This window comes from Scomber scombrus, chromosome 8 (genome assembly GCF_963691925.1).
Source record: "Scomber scombrus chromosome 8, fScoSco1.1, whole genome shotgun sequence".
Classification (NCBI taxonomy): domain Eukaryota; kingdom Metazoa; phylum Chordata; class Actinopteri; order Scombriformes; family Scombridae; genus Scomber; species Scomber scombrus.
In genome coordinates, this window is record NC_084977.1 from 14,967,308 (window position 1) to 14,991,081 (window position 23,774).

At 39.7% G+C, this 23,774-nt stretch overlaps 1 protein-coding gene across 1 annotated transcript in view; it reads right to left on the minus strand.

Moving 5' to 3' along the window:
* The window catches only part of agbl4 (AGBL carboxypeptidase 4), a 280,426-nt gene that overhangs the window by 229,230 nt on the left and 27,422 nt on the right, over nt 1-23,774 (minus strand). The window lies entirely within an intron of this gene.

Here is a 23,774-nt window from a genome sequence, read left to right on the forward strand (position 1 = left end):
AAAGACCTTGTGATTCTAAAATAACCAGTCAGGTAATTAATTACATCTTCACCCTGAGCTTAAGCTTTTCTGGTCTCATCAATCAAAGTGAACTGCTGTGGCGGTTGTGACAGAAGCAGTATTAACCATTTCTCCTCAGGTTACTACCTTCATCAGGGTGGAGCTATATCGCAGGTGGGCTGCACCCATGAGGAAGAAGATCTCTACACGGTCAACTGTATACCCATTTGTCAACACAGCTGAGGGTGTACAGTATGCAAGAGCTGTTTGTCATGAGCAGTGATGTAGTGCTATCAGAGAGCTTCTGTCTAAGCAGTCTTTATTATTCAAAACTTTGTCACATGGAGCTGAACTACATACAACTGTACACTCTATTTGTTTCTGTCTCAGTACTGCAGGGCTGTGCAGTTAGTTTGAGATGTTGTATGTAAGTTATGTCTACATGTATTTCATACAATCAGATGGATAAAATGAAGCCACAACTACTTTCCTCAGTGCTATGCTTTCCTCCAGCAAGGCTCCTGCTCAGCAGTCTCAATCAAGACAGAGCTGTTGTCAGCCATGTGGAGGGGACAGGGAGCGTGTTAGCTCCACCAGATTAAATTAAGCTCAATCCCCCAAAGATCCACATTCATGCAGGATTCAGGTCAACGTTGAGATGACGAGCAGCGCTGTATTGATTTCTCCTAGTTCCCAATCATATTACTCTTCTTCTGCCAGCTAATTCAATTCCCTTACAGACAGTTCACAATTCAGTTCATAATTACTGTGATACCAAATTACAATGTATCTTGCAAAAGAAATTGGATTAGGGGCTTCAAACTGCGCTGTTTGATTACATCAAATACCTATTGTTGGGTGGGTCGTGACAAATTTGGGAGTGTCTACTCACAGAGGCATAATGTGTTGAACCAACCCAGTTGGGGTAGTAATGTAAGTACAACTGTTAGAACAAATTAGACTGATGTAATGAATAAATTGTCATTCTTGCAAAACAATGTTTCCATTTAAAATTCCTGCATAACTTTTCCAAACTCAGTAACTCTAATGAAAATCCCAATGCTTCTTTTTTTCATCCTCAAGAGACAGTATCATGTGTCATGTAGGTCCATTTCTGGCTTTCACCTGAAAGTCATGGTAAAGGGCAGATGGCTTTGTACTGACAAGGAGCTCAGACTGCAGCATTGATTTGTTTACTAATAGCTGATGGAAACCCTAGAGTGCCTCTCCTCTTTACCACCAGCCATGGGGAGATGAATAATTAATGGCTTTTTAGCTCTTTTTTAGCTATAAAAGGATTACTGAAAGTCCATTCAGTAATGTAATACAAACAAGTTTAAAAAAGGCCTTTTCATGCTGCTATGGCTTGCTATGAAAATGAGCATCTCTTCCTTTTCATAAGCTGTGGTGACTCTGTGGTTTTTGAAGGAGCCTTTAATGAAACTGGTATGTTAATCTACAAGTGTAAATATGGCAAATGAACATATTCACTGTCTGCTTAGTGGGTCACTAAAATATGCCCTTTTCACATTGGATGTAAAATGATAACATACTAATACAATATGCTGGGTTAGATGATAACTTGGGCAAATGGTAAGCCGGTTGTATGAAACGTAATGCAAACAAGTAAAATTGGCATTATAACTCTCAGCCTTATTTCCAGTTTAATAAAAGCAAATGCTCTTAATAATATCTTCCAAACATCACTTTGCTTACACACACTAAAAGACAGACAACGGATGAGAGATAATTTAATCTTCAGATAAAACCAAAAAGCAGAGACAAAGATCTTGCACAGAAAACAGAACACTTTAATCTTTCTTCCCCCAAGGCTAGATAGAGAAAGAGAGACAGACCGGGAGATTGAGAGATGGAGAAAGAGAGAGACTGAGAACAGACAGACAGATAGAGACATTGATATAATTGAATGTGACTTATTATCTGCACCCATCCAGCCCTATCTCCATCTATAGACATCCCTGGACCCACCACAAGCACCCACAACAACAGCCAAACTCTCTCCCCTCCTTTCACTTACTGCACCCTCACACACACAAAAAGAGAACATCTGGAGTGTGCACCAACGGACCTAGCCTAGTGCCAACCTGCCTAATAGCCTATGGAGTCAATTATAAGAGGGGAGAAATGTTCTGGCTTAATCGCTAATGGTGCCATCTGGATAATGGCAGATTTCAGAGAGGAACTTTTGCTTCTTCCTCTTACCTGGTCATCTGGGGATGTCTCATCTGATCACTGGCCTGTTTTTGGAGCAATGGAGTAGAACAAAAGAGACTAAACAGTTTATCATATTTTAATGAAGTTCCTTTTTCAGAGCCCAACCAGCTAGCTACAGTGGCGTGAGATCCTTCTGTGTGTATTTAAGGGCACCATTTCATCTCTATTCTACACAACAACAACAACTCCTCTTGAGCGTCCCAGTTTATCTAGAAACAAATATTATCTTGCGGTTTGTTTTTGCGTCTGTGCTTTGCAATCAACTGTGTGACCCAACATTCTGTTGCAGTTTTTCAACAAGATATGAGTTACAGCTGTGTTACAGCTGAGTTACAGCTGTGTCATTTTTGGGTGGTTGTAAGAAAGAACAAGATCTTTTTTTCCCTTTTTGGTTAAAATTCTGAACTGTCTGTATTGTGGCATTTTAACTTGACAAAAACTACTCTATTGCCCACGGCATACTGCAGCCGTATCAATTTCCCCTCTACAGCAGGTGATTTTTTAACAAATGTGCTCCAGCAACAGCCAGTAGAACTGAGGGCCAGAGAGGTGCAGGGTTATTTATCGGGACCTGGGAGGAATGATGGTGGGGCAATGGGAAGACAGGTAAGGGAGGCATGCAGGCAGGCAAGAGATGAGGAGACACAGAGATTGTCCTAGAAACACAGGGGACTGGAGGGAGTCCAGAGGCAGAGGGAGAAGGACGAGAGTGGGATGGTTGGGGAGCAGATAGATTGAAAAACACATTTACTTAGCGTCTGGCATAGCACTGCTCACAAATCCAGCTTGGCATGAAGGACAATTTGGAACCAAAACAGACGGCCCTCTAAATGAAGGACATTGAAGGGACTGAAATAGAGAATGAAAGGGAATTAACTAGCTCTGGAGGTGTAACTGCAGTTTCAGTGACAGAATATTTAAGTTGATTTTTTAATATTTAGAGTACATACTGTATTTAATATCCTATCACTGTGGCTGTCTGCTTTTAAGGTCAACCAACCAAGTTATTAGGTATGAATAAAATAGTCCTACAATAAATCCTGTTTGTGAAGCAGGTCATGTTAAAAAAAAAAACTTGAGAGGATATGAAAACTGAAAATCTGTGTGTGTATCTATGTGTGTGTACAGATTAGTATGAGGACAATAGGATGACATTCACATGAAAATGCTAAAGTCTTTAGGTCTGTTGCTACCAAAAGAAAAGTCAAAGAGTGTCAAGCTCCTTTCACATTTAAAAGATCACAGAACCAGGATTAAGAAACATGAAATGCTTAATGGCATACAGTCAACATTGTTTTGTTTTTTTCTCTCTTTTAAAACACCCAGTATGAGGAGGAGGTTCTCATGGAAATTGGAAACCTAATGTGGCCAGATGGAGGCAGCACACAAGCTTACATATGTTGTGATGACTGTGGTGATTTAGTATGGGAAATGACTGAACAATCATGTTCACAAGAAGGGGGGCTTAAATACGGCAAAATGCCTTTGTATCACACTGGCTTTTTTTAATGGCTCGCACATCACAAACAAGAAGGCACAAAGTTAAAAGTGCGACATAATTACGCTTCAGAAAACAACACAGCAGCACAAAATCACTGAACAAAAGTAAGACTGTAAAACAACAACTCCATGCGACATGTTCTGCACCCAAATCAACCAGCACATAACACATGCCACCACCTTAACTCAAAGCCTGACAGCAGCAGGACAGCTGTGAATGTGGGGTAAAACAAATGTGCATTTGATTTGTTATTATTTGTTAGGGAAGGGGTTAAAGAAATAAGCGTGGGGGCTAACAGCACTCTGACAAATGGAGAACGGGGTATATGAACCATGAAATGAACACTCTGGCAATTGGAAGGCAGGAGGCTTTCAGCACCATGGTCAGCAACAAAGTGCCTGCAACAGCTCACTGCTTGAGCGATGGTATTCACAAGGCTAAAAAGAGCTGGGGAGAACAACAGAGGAAGACAGAAAAGGCAGATGATTGTGAAAAAAGATGGGAAGGTGGTAAAAAAAAATCAAACCAGTTGAAGAACATGGGGATAGGATGGTGTTTTGGAGATTTTTTTTTTTTTTTAAAGTGCGTTTAGAGTTACGCATTTTTCAATGGCCAAGTTTGAAAAACAACAGGGAGGACTACACAGTGAGCAAAATCAATAACTTTATTTGAACAAGGACACACATTGACTGGGTGGTTTATTTCAAGCCGGAATATAGAATAGAATAAAATGGAAAGATCTTGTTGAAATAAGGTCAATCCAAGGTATGTATTTTTTCTCCTAGAGTCTGTAAAAGTAGCTGTCCTCACCCCTGTCAGCCTGTCTGTCTCCAGGTAAGGTGTGGGGGAGTTTATCTGGGTAGAGCAGAAGGCAGAGTTCAGATAAAGTTAGAAGGAGAAAATAACCTCCACCACCTGGCTCCCCCACTGCTTGTGAATGTGGCTTTTTCTCATTAATTGTTGTTGTGGTGCAGTACACAGCCATTAAACAGTAAATAAGTCATTAACTATGCTGGCTGCCAGGGTGCCCCGGGCCAGGACCTGTATTTGTTGCAGAGAAATGGAAGTGGTGGGCCCTGCAGGCACAGAGGCCGAGGTTAATGCAGTTGGGTCGATGATGGACAGCCCTGACTCCACTGCACAAGCAACACCCGCAACCCACACCTATTTGTGTACATCAGATAGGGAAGAATATGACATGCAGACAATAATTTGAATGAATAAATTACTATATCATCAGATATTGTTAATAATGTAATTTGCTAGCGCACAGGTCACAATGTTACCCTTTGTGGTTAATTCCTGTAAATCTATGCACATCAAACAGAAAAGCATTGTAAAAGTGTACTCATTCCCATTCTGCTTTCTGTCCCCTTTAAACTTTAGATTGTCCTTTGTGCCGTTAAGTTTCACCCTAACATTTTGGCTGGACTGCAACAGCAGGGTTATTGTCATTTTCAATGTAATATGTCATTATATTAAGTTTTAATATTTTTTCAGGCATGAACATAACCATTTAGATTTCCAATATGTGGTCAGTTTATCCAAATAATGCATGTTTGGAAATTTGCGTCGACGTTGTCAATGATGTGAGGAGCCGCTGGCCGAGTGAGACCCGGCCAGTCATCTCAGCTGCTGGAGCCCAACTTCTGCGATGATCGGCTAGGCAACACATCATCATCCCGGAGAGAACGTGATCTCATGAACCAATCTGTACAGCTCTTTGATAATTTATCACTGGCTCTAATGTCACTGTAGAATTTTGATATATGATATAATTCCTTCTGGAAGACAACAGTTGGTCTCACAGATAAAATCTAATTGATTAATAACCATATCTGCCACATTAGTTTGTCTAAATGTAAAGTGGAGCTTCATGTTATTTTACTGGACAGAACAAAAACAATCTATATATATGATGTCAGCATATTACAATGAATACAAATGTATTAAATTTTTGTAATTTATTAAGCTACAGTTTGGATTTTTACATTTTAGACTACATATTTACTGCATGTCTCTATCAATGAGGTTATTTTTGTGAGAAAAAGAGTGATAGTGAAGCTTTGAGTTTAAATTATTTTATCACAGGACAGTCAGGTAGTTGTGTTGAAACTGAGCTGCTGTGGTCAGCTGGCAGAATGATCGAACTGCGTCCTCCCATCCTCAGAAATCTGTACTTGTCTTGATGTCCAAACTAGCAATCACACAATTCTGAATTTGGTATTAAGAAAGCCCTATATCAAATTGGTTTCCATCAAATGCCCATAATCATACATTTCATTCTATCAACACTTTTCCAACATAGATAAGTGGGTTATGATGACTTTTATTTAACTTTTATTCCTACAATGACCTCCCTGTTTTGTCAGAGAAATGATGCCTCTGATTTTAATTACTATAAATTAGCACTATTATCGACTGGGTTGGTTACCAAGACCTGTTATTTATGTTGAATTATTATACTTGGCATTTTCAGTATGTGAATTTTGTGAGGTTTTTTGTGTATGTAGTGTTTTGTATTTATCTATATTTATATATTTAAGTATTCTTTACACTGTAAATATACTGTTTAATTTCAAGTTCAAATTTGCCTTTGCAATAAAAAAGCCATTCTTCATTGACACCAAACGTCATTTAAATTTTTTAAGTATGGGTTCAGGCGCTGTTATGCACCTGCACCTTCTATGATTTTAGCATTTTTATTTGAAAAAATGGCAAATGTTAAAAGTATGAGAGATAAATGATGTAATAAATTGTACGTGATGGAATAAGTTAATTGTTTTATCATCTGAGCGTGCATTTGCTTAGAAAAACATTTTACATGGTGACCAAAAGAGCCCGACTCATCTTAGAAAACAAGCGAATCCAGAAATACTCTAATGTGCACACAAAACAATAATGGTATAAGTATCCTCTAGGTACGTGCTCGCACTTAAAGGATGGTTTACATCTCATCCTGTGTTTTTGAAAAAACTAATTGTGGAAATCGATGGCTAGACAATTTCAGTGGAGGATAAACCAAAACAATCCCCTGTGGGGAGTTGTAACTAAGAACCATTTATGTTTTGCAGCATCAGCAGGATAAAGGGTGATTTGGGCTTTTGGGGATTTGGAATTTTCAGTTATTTATCATGGTTTATTTTTACTAATTTGGCCATTATTAGTAGCTCATTTGCATTTTATCTTTACTGTCTTTTAATCAAAGCATATTGTAAGCAGTCCTCAGCACAAGAGGACCTAATATATGAAACACTTGGAACAGGAAGCTCTACAACCTTTGGATGTGGGTTGACACATTCAGGTGAAAATCAGTTTAAAGCAAACTACTATCTGTTCTAGTTTTTTTTCTGTTGAAATTAATGACAATCAAAGACCCAGTAGTGATCAAGTCGCCTCCAAAGTAATTGTAGCCCATACTAGACCACAGTGAGAAAAACTAAATCTGTAAGCTGCCTTTTCAAAGCTGGTGATCAACCATCTCTGCTGTTGCTCAAAAAATGAGAAGTCAAAATAAATCTCTTGTGTGTGTGTAGGCTGAGAAAAACAATCTTTAAAACCCACATGTTCCGCTGTAAAAATATGGTGTCAAATCTAAGAGACAAAAAAGGCTAGGCGCCAAAATGAAAACATCCCGTCCTATCAGTCAGTATCAGTGAGCGATGGGGGCTGGTGTTATTCTAATAGGACTGTAATTAAAGCCTCCATCTCATCTCACTCTCATACTTGTACACTCTCTCTCTCTCTCCCTCGTAAAATACACACTCACAACAGACACAAACATATGCAGGGGAAGCACAAAAATGCTTTGTTCCTCCCACCCACCACTAGTCCATCAAGGGGTATGTGTGTTCTTGCGTGTGTGTGTGTGCGTGTGCGTGTGTGTGTGTGTGTGTGTGTGGTGGTCGGGAGGGGGGGTTATAAAATCATTCTTAATTACACATTTGTCACATGAAAAGCATTCTGCCTACTTTGTATGAGCTCTAGCGGTCTGATTAATTCAGCAATCCTCACATTCCAACTGCTCATTATACACCGAACTTCCACTCCTCTCTGTCGGTTTTATCTGTCTTTCCCCATTTTCTTTTCTTCCCTCATTCCTTTGGTCCACGACATTTTGGGCTTTTCATTTGAGGTATAGTGATGTATGCTTGCCAGATCCAGTAGCCACAGAGGCAAACTCTTCCTTGGGGATTCAGGGTTTGACAGCACACATAGGCTGTCAGCGTTCAATGTTGGCTAATGATGATAGTACAGTTGGAGTGGGGAACACTCTGTTTCTTGTTATTTATGTACCACTCCAGTTATCATCTATACAGGCGTCCCCGTTGTATCGAGAAGAATCAAATTCATCATATGAAGTTATCTGTCAACAAAAAGCTTTCATTCTATAGGTAGGTTTGCCTTCAAACAGTATATTTAATATGAATATTAGCCCATTAATACCTGAGACCATTTCACAGTCAAGAAATAATGGTGAATTATATACATATCGTATATTACATTAAGGAGTTTTGTAAACAACTGAGAATTTTTACACTCAATCTGCACCTCTTACATTAAATTACAGATAGTTTCAATCAACTAAAATTAAATTAAAGTGTAAATAAAATTAAAATTAAAAAAACACAAGAAAATGATGTGTCTATATCCCACTCATGAAGAGATACCATCCTTTCAACCATGCGTTTCATATCAACAAGCAACACAACCGCAGGACCATATTGTCCATGAGCACTGTGGTATAAAAAACACTAGTCTCACTTTTGTTGTGAAACAGTGTTCATCTGTTTTGAGCTATTTCCATCTCTGATCTCTTTGTGAGCTTACAGGAAAGCACAGGTCCGCTGCATCCCTGGAGATGCTAAATCTCGACATCAGAAAGACAAACAACATCTGTTTACTCTCAAACACTCTCTAGCAGGGCTGCTGCAATGGTGGAGATATCACACATGCAGGCTGAACAAAGCAAGAAGATGTCTCTGCCACACTGTGATCCCCAATCTGAACCGTGTTACAGAGGATCCCTACAAAGTTTACTTTGCTTAAGGTGTCTGGACATCTTTGACAGGGATAGTCCTCTGTAAGAGTAGAATCAAGAGCTATGCTTTTTCAGAAGAAATTCAAATATTTAGGACCCTGTTTTCATACCAGTGCAGATCAACCTTGCACCATCAAAATGGTAGTTTATCTTTTGTTGGGCAACATCTATTCAGTTTCATCAGTTTCCATTTGGTGATATTTTGGCTGAAATTGATTATACAAAAAAATGCAGGCAGCACACTAGAGGGGAGAGTGTCAATACAAATCAGGTGTGGCAGTGCAGATTTGGTGTCAAAAATAGCAACACATAAAGTATATTTAAATAGTTTAGAGCAGTCAAAGGTATTCTCTGTCTTTTATTTATTTAGCTAGCCAGGTACATCCACATAAAGCAACTAACCTTCACATGTTTGCCTCTTTAATGGTGTTTAAGGTAGTGCCTATTTCCCACATGTATCAATTCTTTAACCCATACACAAAACATGTCATCCACATTAAAAAAACAAACAAACAAAATACATTGTTGGTCCATGCACTATAAAATGACACACAGAAGCATGATCTAATATGATGCTACTTTTGTTACTTATTATCGCAACATCACCATTATAAAACAATGTTTTATAATTTGACAACACTGTGGTTAAGGTTTGGTTACATTTAGGAAGAAACACAACTTGGTTCAGTATGTGGAAAGATTAGTGTTTGTTACTGATTTATTAAGAGATCTGTGTTGTCATGATCACAATATAAATATGTGGTTAAGGTTGAAAAAAACCCCACTGCATTAACATTAAAATTCAACGTCATCTTAATCTGATTGCCTATTTAGTAGTTGGTTTACAATATTAGTGCAATTATTTAAATGTGGAACCAATGCTGCTTCCCATTGTTAGAGCAAACACTGTGGTTAATAGCATTTAAATTAATAAAAAGCATTTGCATGGGCAAATATAATCAAGAAATGATGTCAAAATAAATGGAATTCTAAAATGATCTCTTATGGTGGAAATTGTGAAATGTTGCACTTGTGAGTGAACAAGCAGGTTACCACCAGTGAGACATGAAACATTCATAGCAGATGTGACCAAGGCATCACAGAACAGGACGTTGGATCCCCCAGGGGCTCTGACATGCATACACACACACACACACACACACACACACACACACACATTTGAGTCAACCGGCATGAATAACCGTTTTCTTTTATTGACATTCGGCTTCTGAATATATACCTGCAGGCACCAACGATGGACAAAACACACACACACACACACACACACACACACACACACACACACACACACACACACACACACACACACACACACACACACACATACACACATGTTTGAGACCATTCTTGATTTACTTCACAGTGCTGACACCACCTACCCCAGGTGCTGCTAGGAGATAGAGCCCTGCATGAACTGCAACACATACACACACACAGACACACAGATACAGTACTCCAGCGCTAAGCTAGCACATTATATCTGTCTTTATGAGTGTATTAGTGATTGAGCATGTACGCACTTGCCACAACACAAGCTATAAATGCCTCTCCTCACAGCAGGTTCTTTGGGCCAGCATGCCACCAACAGCTAGCCCCCCACCCAGAGTCACTGATAGCACATCGAGTAAATTAGCCCTACTGGCTTGACCTAACCACATGGGGTGTGTGAGCACAGTCTGAAAGTGTCTCCCTCCAAAAAACCACAACATAAAATCAGCACTAAAACCAGCAAACGCTACAGCACTGCCTGTTTCTTGGCCTCCATGGTGTCACAGTTTCAGAAACAATAACCACACAGGCATGTGTGTGAAATGTTCTATTTTACAAGGCAGTCATCTAGAATACATTATCATATTTATAATACATTTATAATGTGTTTGCAACAGAAAGGGTAAACGGTGCTCGAAATTGCCAGATAAAACTTTCCAATAAGAAATAAACAATACTATATAAATTCACTGGTTCACAACAACTTTGATCTGCATGGAATCAAAAACAAAGAAAAAGCCACAAATAGAGCGCCAAAGAGCAGAGCAGCTCCAGAGGTAACTGTCTTCTGGAAAGGAAGGACTACACATAAAGTAGTATCTCAAAAGTCTAACAGAAAACTATCAAATAATTATAAAACATTAAATCTGTTATCTATACATTATTAATCAGTGTGCTTTATATCTAGCATTATATTGTACAGTGGTCATACTGCTTTACCCCCCACCTCTCCCACTCATTCATGTACTGCATGGGAGAAGAACATAACATCAATACCTTACAATAACATGCAATCCAAAAAAATAACTTTACATCCTCAAAAATTACAGTGTATTAACTGACTAAAAGAGTGACAGAAGATTAAAGTTCCTGCAGTCAAAGATGGCCTGTGTCTAAACTAGGTCCCTACATCATCTCTGTCAGAGTCCCTCGGAACTTTACGCAGCCCTGTCTGGGAAGGGTTGGTAGGTCTGTTTTGATTAGTCAATTTCTTTCCACTGCACTGCAAGGGACAGTAAGTGTGTAGAGCTCGTTAGCACTCTGCCTGTGCTCACAGAACCAGGGTTACAAAGCATAACCTTTTTTCTAGCCCCAATACAAGGACAGCCCCAGCTCATAACACCCTACTACAACTTTTAATAAACATGCATGTACAATTCATTTGTGTACTATTAAACATCACAGGCTATGGCGAGACAGTGTTTATCCTCTGTAGTGTGTGTAACATTATACAGTAGAGTTAAACGTACTAATGTAGTCTGCCTGTTGATTTGATTACATGAACACTAATTAGAGCCAGCAGCATTGAAATCTAATCAGTTACACAATTTGGCTGAGATGGGGGATGAAATCTTCAAGGCTATGGCAGAATGGTCAGTTGTTGTTATTGCTGACTAAAGACAGCAATAGGGTATTCAAAGGGGGAAAAAAGTGAGATTTGTGATGTATGTAAAGAAACTAAGATAGAAACAATGTAAAAACAATACATAAACAAAACAATATCCTACAAAATTAGAGAGGGTTATGTCAGATTAGGAACAGCCTGCAGAGACACAAGGGTCATAGAAACATGTAAATATATAGTTTCTCAGTTTAATTCTTGCTGCTCTCCCTACAATCCCTTGGGAATATCATTTCTGATCAAAATTTTATTAGCAAAAGGAATGAATGTTGTAGCACTGTGAACATGTCCGTCACCATACAGTAAATTGGAGAGGATCTTGAAGCCTCTAGACTGAATGGTACAAACTGTGACACTTTTGATGCCACAAACCAGCCAATCCCATGTGGCATTCAGAAAAAAAATACTGCCAGTTTGCCTGTAAAGAGGGAAAAGCAGATTGTATTTTCTACAGTTTGTTCTGAGTAAATGTATCACTCACAGTCATAGCCACAGTCATAACTCATAAAACGAAATCTTCAGTAAAGGTTTAAAAGCAAACTGGACCATTTATCAATGGCAATACATCAAACAGAATTTCACTAGTTTTATGTGTTTCTCTCTCAAGTACCACAGTATATTTGTATTATAATAATACTTGCCGCCACTCATCTTATCTAATCTTACTCTATATTTGTTTTCACCCTGGAAGTTTTTATACCTTTTTTTTAATTTCCTATCACTGGTGGTTTTGCAGCTTATGAAGCAATAAGTTGTTGAAATCAGTGATCACACACATTTTCAAATGGATGGATGGATGGATGGATGGACGGACGAATGGATGGATGGATGGATGGATGGGTTGATGCAACATTGCAGGCATTCTCATCAGATGGTGCGTATTAGAATAGTCGCTCGTCAGCAGCCTCCCAAAACAATAAAACAGCAGTCGACAGACAGCTTAGCCCATCAGCACACTGTTAAATTACAGCCATCAGCAGCTCCCCTACCCTCCCCCCTCTGGATCTAAACTCTCATCTCTAGCACCAGGAGAACAATCTGCAGAGTAATTAGCCTCCACCAACAGACAGTTACAGAGAGAAGGAGGATGTTTGGCTTGATTAAATTATTAAACCACACAAACAAAAAAAAACAAAAGCAGCATCAAAGAGGCACTGCGGCTCTCCTTCAAAGCTCCTCGCTGTTCCCTAAATACAGAATACAGAGAACATGTTCTCTCAAGGCATTAGTTGGCATAATTAGCTAAATGTGTGCATTTGCGTACAACTGTGTGTTTGTGTGTGTGTATGTGTGTTTGCTTTGATTGGACCCATTCCTCCAACTGGTATCTAAAATAACCAAGTGGTTAACGACAACATGATGCCAGGGAGCTTACCCACACCCATCCACCCCCACCCCAACCCATCCCCACGCTCACATCACACACATCTACACACATCTACACACGTACACATTTAACAATACTTTAATTACAACATTTATAACTCCCCGTTGCCTCCTGCATCTCTCCAATCCCCAACCCACAAATCTGTGAATCTGGAATTGAATTTAGCCCAAGTTGAGGGCTGCGCTGGCATGAAAAGACTATTTGATTAGAACGGCAGTTGTTTCATTTGTGGTGCAGCAGATTGCAGAGCCTCTCTATCCGGTGTGCAATCTGTATTCATTACTGGATGTAAAAGGATGATCCATGTCCTGACACCAGGCTCATCATTTCATGCAGATGCACAGCGGCTCCACAGCTCCACAAGGCCCTTACCGAGCCACCATACCATGCCTCCCTCTGAAACCTCAGCAACACTCTTTTCTCCCTGATCACTACTTTCCTGGTTCCTTTCCCTCTTTCGTCAATGCTAGCTGCTTATCATTGTTTTGCTGATGACTTCTTGGCCTGTGACAAATGGGCGTCTGGTTGACAGTTAAGATAACTTTGCAAAAGATACACAAATATTTGGGTCATATTCAATGATTCCCAACATGTTGCAAATTGCAATTAATCAACAACTCAGTAACATTACATTAATAAACACTGAAAATTGAGCAAAAATTGGAACATGATGATATTTTCACAGTTTCATCTAGCTATAGCAGTATTACTGGTAGAAGAAGTGTGAAATAAAAATGTCATGTCACCTTCTTTCCAAAGAGTTACAGATCTCTCACACAACAGCAGTTTACAGAACCTCACTCCTTCAGCTCCCCCTGCATTCCCCGTCCCCTTTCTTTTTTATTCCATGCTGTGGCTTGCTCTATAGACTGCAAAGGAATATGCTGGCCCCCTGCCACCACCAGCCTGCAGGTCAAAACTATCAAAAGTCACACAACATCCATTTTAAACTGCAAGGTATTTGGCCCCTTTATTTTAGTGTGTAAGAATTGATTTGTTGTAGGATCTCCAGTGTTACGTCTGTGTGTGGGTGTTTGTGCTTGTGCTCAGCTGGAGGTGAATTTATTAGATACCTTTAAAGGTGAATTGTGTAAGATTTAGTGACATCTAGTGGAACTGACTTGGAATATAATGTTCATAAGCATATTTTAATTAGCGCATAATCCCATAAAAATATGAATTGAGTTTTCGTTATCTTAGAATGAGCCCTTTATATCTACTGTCCTCTTCGACGGAGCACACCATGTTGCTCCGCCATATTTCTACAGCAGCCCAGAACGGACAAACCAAACACTGGCTCTAGGGAGGGCTTTTCAAGTTTTACAGCCACCACTGACAGCTCCATTTTCACACAGGTGCATTGCATAAAACACTGATTTATACCAGAAAAGTGGTATTTTTCTGATATTGAAAAAAGTGTAGTGGTGTGTTTTTCTTCACATCCAGTAGACCAGTATTTTGGTGACTCACTGAGCCCTGTGGTGGGCAAACAGATACAGTACAGCCAACCCAGCAACAGATTTGCTAAAATGTTTTCATCACTGCTGCATATCAATATGGATCTAAATGATTGCAACTTTAAATCAAGTAAAAATGCAATTTGCGACAGACCACATTTCATATATGTTTTAATCACACCCTGTTAACCTGCAGCCACAAAAAGTACCAGAAGTTTGACAAAACTCTCTCCCATTTTTGAATTTGACTGTGTTTTGCACCCTGCATCTTGATTCACAGTCCACTTTGGCAGCATCTCACGCTGCCATCCTTCTGATCAGCCCAATGATGACTGTCCTGATGAACAGAAATGCCAACCCGTCTATAGATGTTTTATTTTTATTTATTATTTGTTCTTTCTTTCTGTCCTGACCTGACCTGCCGAGGGACAACGGATGAAAACTAGCTATTCTAGCTAATTCCGGTGCATTTACATTTTAATTGAAATGTTCATGAATGTACACTGTCCCTTTTTTAAATAAATAAACAAAAAAACAAAAAAAACAAACGCAAGCCGAACATGTCACAAACTTCAAGCTGTTTCATGACATATCACACATGAAATAAAGCACAAGTCCCAATCTTTCATTCTTATGCTGTATACTGAGTATTGTCAAGGTGTCACTGTGACACATTGAGAGAAAATTGTAGTATTTAGGCACATATATTAAGTACAATACATCTTTTTTTAACCCTACAAGTCCCAGGAAACTGTGAACAAAGAGCAATGTATGATAATCTACTGTTTGAATGAAGAGAATTCAAATGGTAATAAAAAGTGCGTCTGCTTTATTTGAAAACATGCCCTTAAGCTCCATGCTTCCTTTTTAAAGTGAATCAAGCTAAAAATAAGCCAATGAATTTTGATAAGGAACCTTGCGTCAGCAGAGATAACCCAGGGAAACTGACTTTGCTATCAGAGAGACTATTTGAAAATTCATTCATTGCTGTTGTCATATCCTTTTGTCCATGTCATTCTGAAGTGATCTGGGGAGCATCAGCCTTGACAATATGGAAGCATGCCTTAGTTCCCCTTAACAGAACAAGGTCACTTACGATATCCTACGCTCCCTGACACAACTGTCTTATGCCTTGTGCGTCTTTTACAACTCTTTCCATAACTTCCTACATGGGTTTGAAACTAGGATCCTAAACTTTCTGGGCCTATGTGGTGTATTTGAAGTTAAATAATCCCTTTGGCAGAGTCACACAGAAGCCAATGTGTCTGCTTTGGATACTGTAGAGAGGGGAAGCTTAGAATTGAACTTCCAAAGCAGAAGAAGACCACAAGCAAAGGATACATGCCTATCTACCTTGTGCCATATGTAGCAGAGGCAAAGAGGCAAGAATAAGCAGTGCAAGGGAATAGCCAGCTTGTGTGTGGTGTCTTTTAGACAGACAGGGCCAGCAAACCTGTTGAGAAGCATGTAAGAGTTTTTTTCTATGTGTGCGTGAGTTTGAGATATGCATCTTTGTGAGTCTGTATAAGCCCATGCCTGTATATTGTTGATAGTATGGATAGTATGTATGGATGAGCAGAAGTCTAATCCAAGAGCTGCATATACAGCAAGTGCTCCCTCAGGCAGATCCAATGTAATCATGCCATGAGTAACCGCCACCAACCAGCTGTCTGTGGTGCAAAGTTGTGGCCACGCTACGCCAGCCATGATCAGGAAACGTTAATCCAGTGGCGCTCACTAGAGACCTGCATGCCCTCTTCTCCCTCTGTCACCGCTGAAGGACATCACACAGACATGACAGTGGAAAGATGCAAGGAGTATGGATGATAGGGAGGAGAGCTAGGTGGAATAGATAAGGCAGGGTGCAGTGGGTGCAGCCAGGAAAATCAGGAGGAGCAAGCGTGAAGTTAAATGTGTTGATCCACAGACATGGCCGAGACAGGCCTCGTACACCAGAACATTGTCCAGAGCTGATCAAGCAGCGAGCTCAGATAAGAACCTCAATTGTACAGGCTTGCATTGATGTTACACACCACAACCAGCAGCGGACTTCCCAGAACTGCAGCAACATGCTCTATTTAGGAAGGGAGGGAAATGTATTGCTTACACGAACAAGACTTTTCTCGTAAATACACCACTCCCACTCCTCCTCCTATACCCTCTCTTCCTGCCTCTGTCTGCTCTGTCTGAAAAAGAAAAGAAAAAATCAATGTGCATCACATCCATTACCCAGCCCTTGCGCTACTCTCTCCCTATCTCTCTGTCTCTCACTCATCCTCCTCTACTTTTTTCTCTGCTTTAACACAAGACATCAGTATATTAATGCCGTATCTTTCAAACTGATAAGTAAATTACACATTTAGAAAATGACACATTGTAGAAGATGTCTGAAGGCCTTTTAAACCCAATTAAGCATTATGACATGTGATAACTGACTCATATAATATCATACTCATTTACAGAATTCGTTCTAGCCCAATCACATTCCACAAAAAATAGTAGCTGCCATTAAGTAGGATTGGTTGATTAGCGTCACCAAAACATGATCCATAATTATTTCCTGATAGGTTTAACATCCTGTTTAACATTTAACTTAATGTGCCATCCAACTTATCCCCCACGACAAATTACATAACATCACTGACGATGAATTTAAATAGGTAAGTATTGTCTGAAACAGGAAAGTGATGATGGCTCTTGAGGGATTTTAGGTAACACATGGCCTATTCTGCTTTAGTCCATCCTCTTTCCTGATTATGGAGAGTAACCGTCCTGCACTGTGCTCTCCCTGGACAAGTGAGGCTTACAAATCACCCCTGCAGCAGTTGGAGGAGTTGAAGGCGATTCGGTCTTCTATGAATGGCTCCCTGAAGGCTCCTATGATAATAGCTCACAGTCGTGCCCTTCACGGAGCCTGACATCAAGCACACCCCTACAGCAGAATGGAATAGCATATCAACTTAGCCAACGGGGTGTCATATCAACTCATCCACTGGTTTCTGCTCATAACATAAGCATAAGCTGAAATGAAATAGTGGTCGCTGGAACTTACATGTTAAGTTGAAATTCAGTGAGTTTGGACATCATATGAAAAACTTCTTTTAAGGGTCCACATTACTGAGTTCTGATCATTTTAGTCAATGTAAACAACGTCTGGGCTTGAGCTATTATTTTCATTATCATTCAATCGGCTGATTGTTTTCTTGATTAATCATTTCATCAATGAATTGTAAGAAAAAAAGCAAAAAATGTATGTTATGATTTCCAACAGCTCAAGGAGATGTAGTTCTGCAACAATTATGCAATGTTTTTTTTCAAATACATTGTCTGACACAACTGTGGATTTGTACACGAATGTTGCACAAGTCAATAATTACCAAATTTCAAGACACTTCAACAAAGTTCAACGTTCAGTCAGTTTACCAAGTAACCAAATCTTTATCATGACCAATACAGGTAGACCAGATAATGTATTTATGTTTCCAAATGGAAAATTAGAAGCAACAATGATTAAAGAAGCACTTCACTTTCATCTCTGCTGTTACAGTATTAACCTTCTTCTCCTTTCTCTTCTGCCTCTTTGCATGTTACACCCTGCTTTTATGTTGTCTGTACTGTTGAATGAAGTGACTGATGAAAACTAAATCAACAATGCCAATCTCAGATATCTTTGATGTATTCAGGCATACAGCACCAGTCAAAAGTTTGGACACACTTTCTCATTCAAGGGAACGGGAAGGTGTGTCCAAACTTTTGAATGGTACTCTAAATCTGCCTTCAGATGATAAGAAATTTGCTCTTAGCTCACCGTGAGGTAGGGCACAAAGCATAGTGCCTTTCTTCCATCACTCTTTACCTCCCCTGTTTGCATATGTCGCTCCTGGCTATGTCACATACAGCTGTAATCTCATTGGTTGTGCTTTGAAAGGTCAGGAGCAACTAGGGCTGGGAGATATGGCAAAAAATATGATCATGATAGTTTTTTTCATAATGATCAAAACCATTATCAATCATAATATATATAATTAGATAATGGTGCCATTTGTGTATCCTGATAATGGCTGAAGCCTGAAGAAACCACAGGGTTCATTAGTTAAACTTGTATTATTATTTACAATAATAGTAGTAATAATAATAATAATAATAATAATAATAATAATAATAATAACATTTGACTGTGCAAACATGGTTTGGTTTAGAATACATTTTATGATTTTATGATTTTAAGATATTGAATAGCATCTACATTTAACATTGTACATTTAACTGTGTAAACATGCTGTAATAGAACAAGTAAGCTTGCCTTGCAACTTATTAAAATAATATGAATAAAACTAAAAGCTATAATTACTATCACATCAAATTCCTTTAGCAGGGCAGCCAACATATCAAATGTTTACAGGTACAACCAAGACAAAAAAGTAATGGCAAGTAAACAACAAAGGCACATTTATTCACTCAAGGTAAAATAATTTTCAAATATTAATTATGCTCTGGTTTTACATTTCTCAAATGTTGTATAGGTAGAAATCTGATTAAAATGTGTGAAATTGTTACAGTCATTATGCTACATTTTATATTGTATCTATTCTGCTCTAACTTCTTATTATTATCTTACATATCCTTTTTCTGTGCTTAGTTCACATATCATTAGATTCCCTTGTTTTCTTTATGAAACAATGTTAGTAGGTAACTAGCCTTAGCCTAGCTTAAGAGTTAGCTTGGAGCATTAACAGTCAAAGCAGCCTTATTAAAACAATGGCTTGTGATGACTGTTCTGTAGCGGCAAACCGAATGTCTCTATAAGAGAAATGTGTCCATGAGTTAGAGCAGCTTTTTTCAGTTAACGTGACTTTATACATGACAACTGGCAAATTGCTATTGCATTTTTTTTCTGTTGTATTCATTTTATCACCCAGCCCTTGTAGCAAACGAGCTCAGGTGGTGCACCACGCCAAGGGTAGCGCTTCTGTCTAGTTGGGCACCACCCCACACACACACACATTCCCCTATAGATAAATAATAATAAAAACATAAAAATTTAAAAAATAACACAAATAAACTATTGCACATTGTACCAAATGCTATTGCACCCTATAAAATATTACTGCAAGTTATATACAAATATTTACAGATGTTATTGCATATTTCCTCAATTGTATGGAAATACTATTGCATTTGTAAGTCCTGTGGTGCGAAGTATTGTGATGATGTTCAGGGGGTGGTGGTAGTGGGACAATGTTTTGTGGAGTTCAGTTCAATGATGGCTCTAGGGTAAAAGCTGTTTTTGAGGCTGGAAGTTCAGCACCTTCCAGATGGCAGCAGAGAGAAGAGCTGATGATGAGGGTGAGTTGTATCCTTCAAAATGCTGCTGACCCTGTGGAGGCAGCATGAACTGAAGGTGTCTTCCAGTGAGGGCAGGGGGAGTCCAATTATTTTCTGTGCTGTGTTCATGACTCTCTTGAGAGCTCTCCTGTCTGCTGCTGAACAGTTGGCATACCATACTGTACTACAGTATGCCAGTACACTCTCTGTAAAGCAGTGGTAGAGGGACACGAGCAGCTTCATGGACAGGTTGGTTTGCCTAAGTGTTCTTAGAAAGTAGTGTTGAGCCTTTTTGACCAGAGCAGTGGAGTTGATTGTCCATGTGAGGTGCTCTGTGATGTGGGTTCCTAGAAACTTCAAGCTGGAAACCCTCTCCACTTTTCCTTTGTCTATGATGAGTTCTGTTGTTTTGAATGTTCAGCTATAGATTGTTTCCTCTACACCACCCTGCTAGTTGGCAGACTTTGTCTCTGTAGGCTATGTCGTCCCCATTTGAGATCAGTCCAGCCACTGTTGTGTCATCTGCAAATTTGATAAATGTGTTTGAGGAGTGTGTTGTGGATGCAGTTCTATGTTTAAAGGGAATAGAGAAGGGGACACAGCACTTAGCCTTGTGGTATGCCAGTGTTAAGGATCAGGCTCGGAGAGAAGTGGGCATGGAGTATGACTGTCTGTGAGCGGCTGAATAGAAAGTCCTTGATCCACATGCACAGGGAGTTACTAAGACCCAGGTCAAGCAGTTTGGTGACCAACCTGCTGGGGACAACAGTGTTGAATAAAGAGCTGTTGTCTATAAAAAGCATCCTCACGTGTCCCCTTCGGTTCAAGGTGGACCAGAGCGGGGTGGAGAGCCGTAGCGATGGCATCCTCTGTGGATCCGTTTCCTCTGAAGGCGTACTAGTGCTGGTCCAAGGTGGGGGGAAGGGTGGATTTGATATGCTTTAAAAGAAATTATTCAAAGCACTTTACTATGATGTGTGTGAGTGCCACTGATCTACTCTAGTCATTCAGACAGGTGTAGTCGGTCCGTTTGGGCACTTGTATGGGTACAGCCGTTTCTAACCTGCAGGTACAGAGTATCCTGGGACAGGGACAGGTTATTGATGTTAGTAAACACCTCCACAAGCCGACGGCCTCAGTCTTTGGGCAAATTTCCTGGAATCTCACCAGGCCCTGCAGCCTTACGAACATTCACAGTGCTGAGAGTTAGCCTTACCTCCTGTGTCTGTATGGTGGGGTTGTAGCTACATTGTCTAACCCTTTGGTCTCAAAGCGGGCAAAGAAGCAGTCTTTGTTGTTCCTGTAGTTGCTCTGCCTTATACATGTTGGATCCCTGTTGGTAAAGTGGTCCTCAGTCGTTTTCTTGTATGCAGCCTTAGAAAATGTGAAGCATTTCTTCAGGTAGTGTCTGGCAGCGGTACGGACACAGATGCCACAAACGTAGGGGTGCACTTTGATGCCAAACAGACAACTCCAATGCATTGTGCACCAGACAAAATTGTGACAAAATTCAGATTTCTCTCCAGAAATATATTTTGAAAGACTTTTTTGGAAAGAAAAAAAGGCAAACCCAACACTCAGCGCTGCATGAGCATCAAATCATGTCAAATAGTGTCACATGGTCCCAGTCATTGCAACCAACTTAACCAGAATTGCTCTGGGCTTTTTGAGGTAAGTGAGTGGTTCGGGAAACACAAAAAAAGAAAGGACGTACAAAAAAGAGACATTCATCCATCCAGCCATCCATCATAACCGGTGCTACGGTGAAGCCAATTTCCACAAAGCTGCTAAGCTGATTGAGGCAGACCAAATCTGTTTCACCAGCTTACATTCCTTCAAAATGGCCATCTCACTTCCAATATCACGGGCTTTTACTGTTCCCCATTCCCCTGGCTCAGGCTGAGAGTTAGCAAAGCTTAGCTGGATGAAACACTCCAACAGCCCAGTTCTCCCCTGGAACCCACTGATATCTCTATAGCACAGCCTCTCCCCACACAACTGCACTTAGTTGGTTTATTTACTCATGCTATTATCCTTTGTCTGTTTAATTTCTCTGTTTTTTTTTTTGGTTCATATCATAACAATATTACAACCATTAGGATGTAAATTTAAGATTTATGTGAATTCTGATGATTCTGGGCTCACAGACACAATCTAATCACACAATGTGTACATACTGACACACATACACACCTTGACAAAATGCACAGGCAGCACTTAACCACAACACCTCTGGAGTAGATTAAATTGACACAGGGCCTCTTTGAAGAAGGAAATTGGACAGATAAGAAACAGATTTCTATGAAAGAAGCCTGTGAGGTTGCCTACAGTATAGAGAGAGAGAGAGAGAGAGAGAGAGAGAGAGAGAGAGAGAGAGAGAGAGAGAGAGAGAGAGAGAGAGAGAGAGAGAGAGCATGGAATGGAAATGTTTGTTCATTTGTTCTCATCACATGTAGGATTGCTCTTGCATGTGCCACTGTATATCTTCTGTTTTTACACGCAATAATTATCAATATTTTGCCATATATTGTGTCTTATTCCCCTCCCCAGTTACTTTCTCTCTGTCTCTCCCTCACACTTTCTCTGTCATTTTGCCACAACAGCAAATATCCTATTGGCCCAGGCTGCAGGCTGCTGGTGCTGGTCTATCTGGCCCTGGGATCGATCCGGCTCCAAGCCGAGGCCTCCCATTCATCTCAGAGCCATAAAATGTGATTAGTGCTGACTACAGCACTGCAGGGAGATGGCCTGATAGGCCTGATAGCCTCAGATAGGCTGTGTTGGACACACTACAGGAAGACAGCAGCAACAGCATGCTGTGGATTCATCCTCGCCTTATTCTTAGTCTTTTCTCTATTGCTCTCTATTTGGTTTTTTCTTACTCATCTCTTCCTCCCTCCCTCGGTCTGTTGCTCTTTCTGTTTCTCTATATATTATCTCCCATTTGTTTGCTCCATATCTAAGCTTGTCAAGCTTGTCTGTGCAAAAATTACATAGTAGCAGCAGTCACACTTTAATGCCAATATTTTCAGTAGTTTTACCTTCTTCTTATCCTCTAAAGTCATATTTAAATGGCAGAACAAGCCACCATAACCCCAAAGCCACACTCACTGTTCCCACATACAGTGTATCTCTGTGGCACATGAAAACATCTGTCAGCCAATCACAGAGCTCATATTTTGCTCGTGGCAGAATCAAGCTAGGAGGCTGTGACAAGAAGTGAGGTAGAAGAAAAGAAGATTGCTTTAAATAACATAACATATGATCCAAGAATATTGCATGCTACATAGTTCCACAGCACAGAAAAGACAATTAATGATTTTGTCACAGCACATTATTTATGATTAATTTGCTGTAAGGTTGGATGAAAAAAATGATGTGTTGGGCCATCAGTGTTTACCAGCTATGACTCTGGACTACTGAATCCCTGAAACATTATCACACCTGCATATAACCCTATTTCATACCAGTAACATCTTCTGCTCACCCTCAACCTTGTTGAGATCCCAAGTGAACAATAACATTCCAACACAGGGTCTCATATCCTCCTCAAAATAATGACCTTTCGTGCATCTTTAAAGTGGCACATTGACATTTATTTAGGTCAGTTTATGATTAGCACTAATTTTAATAAAAAATAATTATATTTCCGGTCTCATAAAGGCAGCATCATGGCTATCTTCATTGGACTGCCTATACTGCTGGCAACCAAAAGCCCCTTCCTAACATGTCAGTTTCCTTTTATTCAACACTGAATTTGTATCTGACAACAATAATAATAATAAATGTAATCCGACTACTTATTTTCCAGATATGTAATATATTGATATTATCATGATGTACTGTATATATTCTTACTTACTGTTTGATTTTTATCATTATGTATCCTTGTAGCTTTCATTTCTTATGTTGTATCT